We start from the raw sequence: 11,803 nt of genomic DNA on the forward strand, positions 1-11,803 counted from the left end.
TTCCATCTGGTCGTCCAGCTTCACCTTTGTGCCCTATAAGGCAGGGGTGCCCAACTTCCGGGCCACGGACTGATAGGGGTCCGAGGCCTGTTAGGAACCGGGCCGCACAGCAGGAGGTGAGCAGCTGGCAAGCAAGCGAAGCTTCATCTGTATTTGCAGGTGCTCCCCAGCACTAGCATCACTGCCTCAGCTCCACTTCAGATCATGAGGCATTAGATTCTCATAGGAGCACCAGTTCCTGGTGCCAAAATGTTTGGGGACCTCTGCTCTAGTACATACACAAAAGACAAAGAGAAAGCAATCTAAGCATACCACTATGGAAAATCATCAAATCACAAAGGAAGACAGCAGGTGAAGAGGAAAGGAACAAAGGAACTACAAAACAGCCAGAAAACAATTAACGAAATGGCAAAAAGTTATTATTTTAAATAAAATTTAAAATAAAAATAAAAATTATTATTTTAAATGTAAATGGATTAAATTCTGCAATCAAAAGCAACAGAGCGCCTAAATGGATAAAAAACAAGACCCAACTACATGCTGCCTGTAAGAGATTCACTTTAGCTTTAAGAAAAAACACAGGCTGAAAGTGAGGGGATGGAGGAGACATTGCATAAAAGTGAAAACAAAAATAAACCTATGGAACTACTGTCAACAAATCTTTGACAAGAGTACCAAGAACACACAATGGGGAAAGCATAGTCTTCAAGAAAGGTGTTGGGAAAACTAGATATTTCTATATGAAATGGTGCTCAGCATCAGGAATCATCAGGGAAACAGAAATCATTTTCCTGATACCTGTTAGAATTGCTATTATCAAAAAGACAAGAGATAACAGGTGTTGGCGAGGAAGTGAAGAAAAGGGAACCCTTAAACACTCTTGGGGAGAATATAAATAGCTACAGCTATTGTGGAAAACAGTATGAAGGTTCCTCAAAATATTAAAAATTATTATATAATCCAGCAACCTGATTTCTGGATATACATCTGAAGGAAATAAAATCAGTATCTTGAAGTACTCTAATTTTTGTTATGGCGTTATTCACAATAGCCAAGATATGGAAACAACCCAAGTGTTCATTGATGAATAAATGATTAAAGAAAATGTGGTATATAAATACAATAGGACATTATTCAGTCATGGAAAAGGAGATCCTGCCATTTGCAACAATGTGGATGACACTGGAGGACTTTATGCTGAGTGAAATAAGCCAGACACAGAAAGATGAATACTGTATGATCTTACTTATACATGGAATCTGAAAAAAAAAAAAAAAAAAGGTTGAACTCATAGAAACAGAGAGTAGAATGGTGGTTTCCAGGGGCTGAGGATATAGAAATAAGAAGATGATCAAAGGGTACAAACTTTTAATTATAAGATGAATAAGTTCTGGGGTTCTGATGTACAGCATAGCGATTATAGTTTTCAGAGTTTTAAGAGTAGATCTTAAATGTTACCACACACACATACATACACACACAAGTGCAAAAAGTGGTAACTATTTGAAGGGATGAATATATTTATTAACTAAATTGTGGTAATAACTTCATGATGTATGCATATATCAATCATGCTGTATACTTTAAATGTATATAATTTTATTTGCCAATTATATCTCAATAAAGCTGGGGAAAAAAAAAGAAAACCAATTCTGAACCCAAAGGTAGTGGGAGGCAAGATGGGAGCTGGTGTGGTCTCTTTCCTCACACTACTTCCAACTTGTGAGTTGGCTTCCTGGGGTATGCAAGTATTCTGTTAAATTGATGAATGTGAAAAGTAGATTATAAAATATTACCAAGAAGCATAAGCCATTGTCCTGACTTCGAGGAATCTTGGGGAGATAGAAACAGAAAGGAAGAGAGAGACATAAACTTGGAAATGACAGGCAAGTTTAAACTCTCAAATTCATTTTAATGAATGGATTAATGTGGAGACACTCACAGATATGGGGGGATATTTTTGTTATTGCCCCATTAGAGAATCTCTAAATATCTCTTAAGCAATCCTATTCTTCAGTTCTAAGAGTAAGAATGTGTGCATGCATGTACGTATGTGCATGTGTGTGCATCCCTGTGTATATGTGTCTTTTCTTTGCCCTTTACTTGGGAGTGGCACCTGACAGCCTCAAATGCTTAGCCTGACCCAATGGTACTGTTGAGAAGCTGAGGAAGCTTTCAACAGTACCCAGTGAGATAGGATGTCACTGTAAGAGCTACCTCCTTTATTTCATGTTGGATTCTAGTGACTAAAGGATTGAATGAGGCAGAGTATGTGAAGAGTTTAGCTCAGTGCCCAACACGTAAGCATGCAGTAAATGACAGGTGTTAATATTGAGGACTGGAATCTGAGTCTCTGACTGTGTTACCATTTGCTTTCCTGCCCCAGCACAGACACTCAAGGCCCCTGCTCTCTCCATCCTTCTGGGCTCCCTGCATCTGTGAGCCACATTGCCTTCACACACAGCTCTGCACATCTCTGAATGAAGATGAATAACAATACAAGTTAGATCACAGGTGTGTGACCACGGAGCTGGGGAAGCCTGAGTAGGTAGGGGTCCTGAGGTTTCATGTGCTCATATGTGAGAACTTTGTTTTTTGCAGCCCAGAAACTGGAGGAATTATTGACTTAAAGTTATGCCTTCTCTCAGGCTAATTAGAAAGTAAGTTGGGGGCCCTGGGATTCCCAGCCTTTCCTGCTCCTCCCCGTTGAAGCGAAGGCAGTTTCTGCCCCTCAGAGGTGCTGACCTGAGAAGTGGTGGTGGAGGGAAAGCAAATGAGTGCTGCAGCAGGCAGACCTGGGGTCATATCCTACAGCTACCTGACTTGCCCTGTGTTACCTCTTGCCGTCTTAGGTTTTACCCTCTGTAAAGCAGGGATAGAAAATGCTTGCAAAATGGTTATGAAGAAACAAAGTGGCATATGTGCAGTGCCTACAGCACTGAGGGTTGAGTAAGAGTGGGTAGGGTGTGTGGGTGCTTGCTGCCCCCAGCATGAGTGACCATAGCTAAGAGAACTGAGGATGAGAATTCCTATTGTGACAAATTGGAATGCAGAATGCAAAGTTTGCAGGCTATCAAAGATGTCACTTGGAATCAGGCTCATTATGAGTGTTTGTAGATACTCAAAAATGAAGGTTCCTTGTAGGCTTCATGGGTCAGAAAAAGCTCAACAGAGAAGATAAGACATAATCTGGGCCTTGAAGGACAGATAGGGTTTGGTGGGAGGAGGCAGCAGCATAGGGGAGGGAGATGGTTGAGCAAATCCTAAGAGGAAGAAATATGTTGCCTTTTCAGTGGTCAATGAAGAAACCAGCCACGTGAGAACAGTTTGCTCACACAAATGTGGGAGAGGATCCCAGTGCCTCATCTTTTTCCTTTTTGTCATTTTCATCACATTTCACTGAAATGACTTACTTAAGTCTCCATTTTCCCAGCCAGGTTGTAAGCCCATGAGAGAAGAAACTGTGTCTAACCTAGCTTACCCCTTGCCTGCATCTCTAGGGCCTGACACATTGTAGGTTATCTCTCTCTCTCTCTCATGCATGTGTGTGTGTGTGTGTGTGTGTGTGTGTGTGTGTGTGTGTATAATAAATGAATAAAGGAATTGAAAGAGAGGGTGAACATATTGGGAAAGGTAGGTTACGGTCAAATTGTGGAAGATCTGGGGTAGAAACTGGGAACCCATTGAAAGTTTCAAATGGGAATGTTTTAGGAAAAAGTAACCTGAGGGCCGTATGGAAGATGGGTTAAAGGAATGGGGATTCATAGAGGGAGCAGGTAGGGTAGAGGCTAATAAGGAGGCAATTTGGGGTCATGGAGCCATCAAATGATGAGGCCCTAGACTCATCTATTATCAGTGGGGATGAGACAGAAAAGGAGGCACAGTAAGATGAATTAAATAGGTGCTCCACAAATATTTTTACCTTGTGTTCTCTTCTGACGGTTTCTGCAATTCTTAAGATTTTTCCTATTTTTTCCCCCTTCAGAATAATGATAGCAAATTTCTTAAAAGATTTTAAATAATTAAAAAGAGAAGAGAGAAAGCCATAACTTCCCACGACTTTGCCCATCTGGCTCAGCTTTGGAAAGTGGGGTAGAAGGCAAACGTAAGAGAGGGACAGGGACAAGAGGGTGTGTGGGAGGGGTTTGGGGAGTGGACACTAGATCTGGGATGATGAGAGGGCTGGGTCAGAGGGCAGTGCTGAGAGCCTTGGCATGGTTGCTGGAGCATTCTCTTCTTTGGAAAAGTTGGAAATTTCTGACTTTACTGGAATGAAGTGAAAGGTAGAAGAGGAGAAAGAATTAATAACTTTATTTTCTGCTCAGTTAAAAACCTTGACTACTTAGGCCTTTTGAAATGGTTATACATAATGTTCTAAGGATTTTATAAATTCCTCTCTAGGATCCAGCCTACAGGGAGACCATGCCCCAAGGGAATTTTCCTGCTTTGAAGAACAGGGCCAGAGGGAACAGTTGAAAATTTCCTCAGAAATGCAAATAATCTTCTTTGCATTGGGTTATATTTTGCCTTGTTGAAAAGTCGGGTGTTCAGAGACCAGTGGTTAGATAACATCTACCTTCATGGATATATGAGAACAACAGAAGCCTGATATCTCCAGTTACCACTTCACAAAGGAGATCAAGAACTTGGTCCAAGATGAGAAGAACACAGCATGAATTCTAAGCTTGGAATCTTCACATTTGTAGTTTTATTATATCTTGTTTCTTTCGGTCATGATTAGTAGCAAAATCTTGCAGACAAAATAAGCCTATCAAGCTGGGGAAGCTGGCCTTTATTTATCCAGGCTTGAGGGCAAGAGGACCAGAAGGGACCAAGAGGTAGGGGCAGCCAGAAAGAGGAGAGGAAAGCCAGCTGGTCCTGGGGACTTTGTCAGTGAAGTAAAAGGAGAATATCCCATCCAAAGTAGGAGCTATAATAGTTAGTTTTATGTGTCAGCTTGGGTGGACCACAGTGCACAAATATGTGGTCAAACATTATTCTGAATGTTTCTCTGAGGTGTTTTTGGATGAGATTAACACTTAAATTGGTAGGCTTTGAGTAAAGCACATCGCCTTCCATAACGTTGGGTGAGGCTTATTCAATCAGTTCAAGGTTTGAATAGAACTAAAGACTAGCATATCCCAAGCAAGAGGGAATGCTGTCAGCAGATGGCCTTTGGACTTGAACTGCAATATTAGCTCTTCCTAAGGTCTCCAGCCTGCTGCCCTACTCTGTAAATTTTGGATTTGCTGGTCTCCATAATTATACAAGACAATTGATCAAAGTAAATCTCTTTCTATGCACATATACACATTCACCTGCTTCCGTTTCCCTGGAGAACACGGACTAATACAGAGGCTTAGTTATAGTGGCTCCACAGATTCCCAGTTCCTCCATTCCTTGGGCTGCACCCAGACAGAAGGAAAAACCGCCAGAGCAGGCAGACACTTCAGAGATAGCGCCCCTGACTAATCCTGTTCATCATTCTTGCTTGGTTTGGTGATCTATGCTATTAGCAAAGCTTGGATGAACTCAAGCCATAGACAATTTCAAGCATGCTGAAAGTCCAGAGAAAAGTCTTTGCTACATTTATTAGAGGATGTTTGCACATTATTTAGATAAAGGAGGGCATGATGATTACTTGACAAATATGCTTCTCTTGACTTAATATTAGAAATAGATATGGAACAGAGAGCACAATTAGAACATTACTCTTCAATAATGAACTTTACTCTGAAGTAGATTGTTAACCCTCAAGTATTCTAGTTAATCTTAGTATTCTGGTTCAACAAAGTTTCAGTCCATTAGAATCCCTGACTTGGTGCAATGTAATGCATTGCTTTATGTTTTGGACCACATTTCTTGAATCGAATGGTTGTCCTGACAGTTCAGGTTGAACAGAGATGGTGGCAAGTAGACTACTGAAGCATAGTCTAGTAGAGAAAATAAAACACATGTCTTTCTCACCAGAAGTCATTTCTGAGAAACAGAAGGCTGTGCCAGATGGTCTCAGAATTATTTCTAAATACATGACCATGAGCCTGAGAATAGTACCAGTCGTGATTGTACCTGAGGCCACCAAGAGACCAAGAGGGGAGTTAAAAAGACGAGGGGTCTGAAGAACCAGTCTTGGCTCTAACTCTTTTAGTGCTGAAAAAGAATGTTAGGCTAATAGGTTTAGTTTTGAATCCTGACATTATCTCATCATGGAGAGAAGGGGCAGAGAGAAATTTCTAGCCAAACTAGAGAGAACAATTTCAGACATTTTCATTGAAATAACACAACCGTGAAACACTGTTCAAATGTTAAGAGAGAGAATGAAACATTGGGTAATGAGGTTTTAGTGGAAGTGGACCTCTTGTGACATATACTCTGGCCTTATTAAACTACTCATTATACCCCTAAAAGGCCGTGATCGCTCCCCATTCTGAATCTTGCCCCATCTTTGCTGGGGACTACCTAACTCCTCCTTGACCATTAGATCTGTACATGAAACCACTTCTTCCAGAAGCCTTTTGTGCTCCTCCTATGTGCTGCCACAGCTTTGCTTGCTGCTTGCTTCTCGTGTAATAGAATTATTGTCTCCTAGACCAAACGTTCCTTGAGGGAAAGAATGTGACTTGTGTATACTTATATCTTCAGTGCCTAGAACAGGGCCTGCCACAGTGTAAATGCCTCCCTTTTATTCTCCCTAAAGTTTTGGCCTTGCCCCAGTCCTCCTTGGATCTGATTTAGTCCCAAAGTAGAGGCACTATAGGGCTTATCTATTCTTATCCATCTGATCTCGTTGTTGGACCTGCTTTGATCATAGAAACCCACTTCCAGCATTTATTCCTTATTAAGTATTCCCTTCCTGCTACTCCAGTTTTTCCAGAGAATGAATTTCCTTTCTTTGGACCCTAATTTTCCTTGACTATATCAGATACCTGCAACTAGGTTTCCCTAGTTCTAATGGTAATGGAGAACCTTGTGTTCATCACTTGTTCCCAGCACTTGGTTTAGATACGAGCCTAGATCCTAGACTTCATCAAAGCCATCACCAAATGGGAATTTTATTTTGCATCCCCTTCTCAGCCTGTTTTACACTTATCTTTAAGTGCATGTCCTTTAATAACTGACACCTAGTCTTGCTGTGTATATTCTACCACTGGCCTTGAGGGACCTCTTGGGCTAAAGACCTTGGCTTTTCTGGATCTGCCAATGCTTCCCAGTAGTTCCCAAATGTCAGAAGTGGGCAGTGGGTGCTATTCCATAAGCCTAAGGATGTATAGTAAGGTGTCTCCAAAACATGCTCAAAGGCCTAGATTTTCTAAATTCGGGGATTTAAAGTTTTCCCCCACATATTGCAAATCAAAGAGCAGCTGTAGTCTACCAAGAAAAAGCCCAATTGTACTCATGCCAGGTAGGGTCCTACTCCTGTGATGTAAATATAGGACTCTGTCATACATTGGTCCAATACCATCCCCCAAAGATATCCACAGCCTACCTAATACCTGGAACCTGGGCATTACTTACAGAGTACAAGGCTGTTTGCCGATGTAATTTAGGCTCCTGAGCCAGATGGGCCCAATCTAATCATCTGAGCCCTTAAAAAGCAAAGAACTTTCTCTGGATGGACTCAGAGAGACAGCAGAAGGGGAACTTAGGGAGATTCTAGCTGTGAGAGGGATTTAATGTGTCTTTGCTGGTTCTGAGATGTAGGGGCCATGTATAAGCACTTGAGAGAGGCCTCTGGGAGCTAAGGTTGGCTCCAAGCTGACAGCCAGCAAGAAATAGTGGCTTCACTTCTACAAACACAAGGAACTAAACTTGGCCAACAATCTGAGTGAGCTTGGAAGCAGGTCTCCAGCGCTCCCAGGAAATGAACACAGCCTTGCTGATAGCTTGATTTCACCCCTGTGAGAAATCAAGGAGGAACCAGCCAAACCGTGCTGAACCTATACTTCTGAGCTACAGAACTGTGAGATAATAAATGGTGTTTGAAGCTGCTAAATTTGTGGTGATTTATTCTGGCAACAATAGAAAACTAATAGAGGCCTTTGTCAAGGTCAAAGCCTTTGGGAAGATTTGCTATGTCCTCTTATCATCCAAGAGTCTAGGACTGCAACATGTCTCTCAGAAGCTCATCCTTTTCTGCATGGTTAGTGAAGAAAACCCAGTGAGCCAAGAGCACAGATTTTCATCTCTGTCTCATAACAACTTTCTTCTGGTTAGGAGCTTTCCTCAGCACAACACATTTGGAGTTCCACAGCTTCCCTGCTGAGCCAGAATGTGGTCATTTCATCACCTTTCCAGAGAGGTTGCCCAGCCCAGCCAGACTCCAAGGAAGTCATCATAAAAATGCAGACATTCACTTCATGCATCCAGCCACTTCCATCTGCGAAGTGTAGCAGGGCTTATTTTGCAGTAAAAACAGTGTCAAGTCAAACATTTCTGAGAAAGACATTTTAAGCAGGTGACTCACCTTTCTGAAGGCTGCTTCCTCTTCAGCAGAGTGAAATAGTCTTCTCCAGAAATAGAGCTGGAACAAAGGGCTCTGGTGGTTCTGTCCTGGATTCCTAGTGAATGCTTGGCTTCCTTGAGTAGAATCCAGTGCTAATGAGGTCAACCCCAGGGTTGGCTCTATAGTCAGGTAGTGTGTTCCATGGAGAAAGATTCTAATTAATTCAAAATGCATTTGCTGATCACCTAATATTTGCCAGGCCCTGTGCTAAGAGCTAGGGGGACAAAGGAAAACAGAGTCAAATCTTGCCCACAAAAATTCACAATATAGTGGAGAGATGGGCCTGTGAATAACTATCACCAATACAGAGAAGGGTGACCTGATGTTACATGAAGGTATGGGAAATCTTCCATGTACAGAGGTAGCTGTTAATTCTGCCTGCATATTCCAGAGGAGGCTTCAGAAGAACGATACTATCTGAGCCAGACTTTGATGGAGAGACAGAGACAAATAATAATTGATGACATATTTTGGTGCTTCATATTTTGTATCTTTATTTCAGTGGAATTTTGATAGGAAGAACATGATGAAGGTGTTTTAATATAGGAAACTATAGGGTTACACATAAATAAGCATAAAGAAGTAAAACTTCATGATGTTTCCTGTGAATAGGTGTTCTCATTGATTACTAGGGTATTATTGTTTTATTGCTTCTAGATCCTCTCAGTGGACAGGGAATAGATCCTAATATATACCTTCATTATGTCTGTATTTATTTCTATATCCATCTACACATACTGAAATCTATGAGTTCACACCAATGTGTTTAATTCCAAACAAAACCTCAGGGTTCAGTTTAGTTTTTCCCCCTTTCCATATTTGCAACTTCTTCAGCAGTGAAATGTAGCCTGTTTCAGTCTGTTCAGGCTGCTACTATAACAAAATACCATTGACTAGATGGCTTATAAACAACTGAGATTTATTTCTCACAGTTCTGGAGACTGGGAAGTCCAAGATCAAGGTGCTGGCACATTTAGTGTCTAGCAAGAGCTCACTTCCTGGTTCACAGATGGCTGGCTGTCTTCTTGCTGTGTCCTCACATGGCAGAAGGGACTAGGAAGCTCTCTGGAGTCTCTTTTATTAGGACACTGATTCCATTCAAGAGGGTTCCACGCTCATTACCCAATCATCTTCCAAAGGCCTCACTTCCAAATATCATCACATTGTAGATTAAGTTTTAACATAGGATTCTAGGGTGGTGGGGACAACCATTCAGTCTACAGTATAATCCCATGTGAACAGCATGGCTGAGAATAAGGTATATTGAGAGAGAAAGGGATCTGCTTAGGAAGGACCTGGAGGGTCATAATAAGATAAAGACTTTATCTTTTAGGTATCAGTGAGTTATTCAAAGTTTCTGAGGAAAAAATAATAAGATTTAACCAGAAGAGTAAAATTAATAGAAATTTAAATAGAACTAAATAAGGTTTTTAGTTAAAAAATGAAAGACTGGGGAAACTTTTGCAGACTTGTAAAAGTTCTCTTAGACTATGTTCAACTTAATTACATGATAACTCCACTCAATATTCATTCCAGTCCTACTGTGGTATCTCATTGTGATAAACTAAGCATATTCCTTTATTCCCTGGACATAGCAACAGGACGTAGCAAATCTTCCCAAAGGCTTCAACCTTGACAATGGCTTCTATTAGTTTTCTATTAGTATATGTGGAATCTGAAAGTCTTAGTGCATGGGCTCTAGAACATACCTAGTGCAGATATTTTTCCATTATCAATGTAGGTAAACATTGATAATGTTTTCATTATCAATGTAGGTAATTCATTTTAATTACCCAGGAACAAGGTTTCTACTTAAGGATTTTATAAATGGAGAGTATTTGTTATAATGGGTATGGGATTGTTAGAAGACCCTGGGATCCTTTTTTAATGATTATGAATAAGTCAGGAAGCTTTTGGAAGCAAATAATTGAAAACCTAACATGCTAGCTTAAATGACGAGAAATTGTAATGATTCCTATAACTGGAAGTCCAGAAGAAGGCTGGGTTCTGGGCTGGCTTAATCCAGTGGCTCTGAACCCATTTGCCTGGATCTTCTTGGTTCTGATGATTACACTGCTCTGGATTTCACCACAGTGCCTGACATTATCTAGAAGAGAATGAAAAGTTTCTTCCAGAATCTCTTCAGGATGAGGAAGAACTTTCTTAGCAGTCTCCCTGTATGTTAATAATTTTTTTTAAACTTTTTTCTTTTATTTCCATTTTTTGCCTTTGGAACAATTTTAAGATTACAGAAAGACCACAGAAGAGTGCAAATCTTTTTTCCTCTAAACTATTTGAGAGTAATTCTTCAACCTGAAGTTCCATCCACTGGAATAATTCATTCCTATGAACAAAGATGTTCTCCATATTCTCATCCACAGACTCCATTCAAGTTTTGCTACTCATCCCCATAATATCCTTTATAGGATCCCTGACTTTTATGACTTCAATGTTTAAAAGAATATAGTCCAGCTATTTAATAGAATGACCCTCAGTTTGAGTTTATTTGATGTTTCTTCATGATTGAATTCAGGTTTTGCATCTTTAGCAGGAATAGCACAGAAGCGATGTTATGTTTGTCTCCTTGTATCTTACCATTTGGCACATGATTTCAATTTGTTTAATCACTGGAAATGCTTATTTTGATCACATTGTTAAAGTTGTATCTGTCAGACTTCACTGTAGAGTTACTCTATTTTCTTTTGTATTTAATAAGTATTTTTTAGAGAAGTACTTTGAGACAATGTAAATATATGCTTCATCAAATTTTCAATATATTTATTTATCTATGTATCTATATCAGTATGGAATTATGAATCTCTATTTAATTCAGTGGTTTACAATCTGTAACTACTATCATTTATTTTGTTGATCAGAGTATATCCTTGATTTGTCAGTGGGAGCCCCTTTAAGATGACTTCTGTGTCTTTTTCAAATTTCCCCTAATTTGGGGACACTTCCTTACTTTTTGGTAGAATAAGGTACTCCAGGCTCATCATGTCCTTTCCCTGCTTGAATCATCAAATCAGCCATTTTTCTAAGAAGCCCTGGCTTCACATAGAGCAGAACAGTAGTTCAAAGCCAACATTTGAATACTAAGTGTTCTTACTGCTACTGGGTGTTATTGCTTTCATATTCTTTCAATGGACAGGGCAAGGGAATATGTTCTGGTATATATACTTCCATTTACCTTTGTATTTACTTCTACAATGATATATATCTATATCTATATCTATATATCTATATCTATATCTATATCTATATCTATATCTATATCTATATCTATATCTATATCTATAT

This window comes from Pteropus alecto, unplaced genomic scaffold (genome assembly GCF_000325575.1).
Source record: "Pteropus alecto unplaced genomic scaffold, ASM32557v1 scaffold121, whole genome shotgun sequence".
NCBI lineage: Eukaryota > Metazoa > Chordata > Mammalia > Chiroptera > Pteropodidae > Pteropus > Pteropus alecto.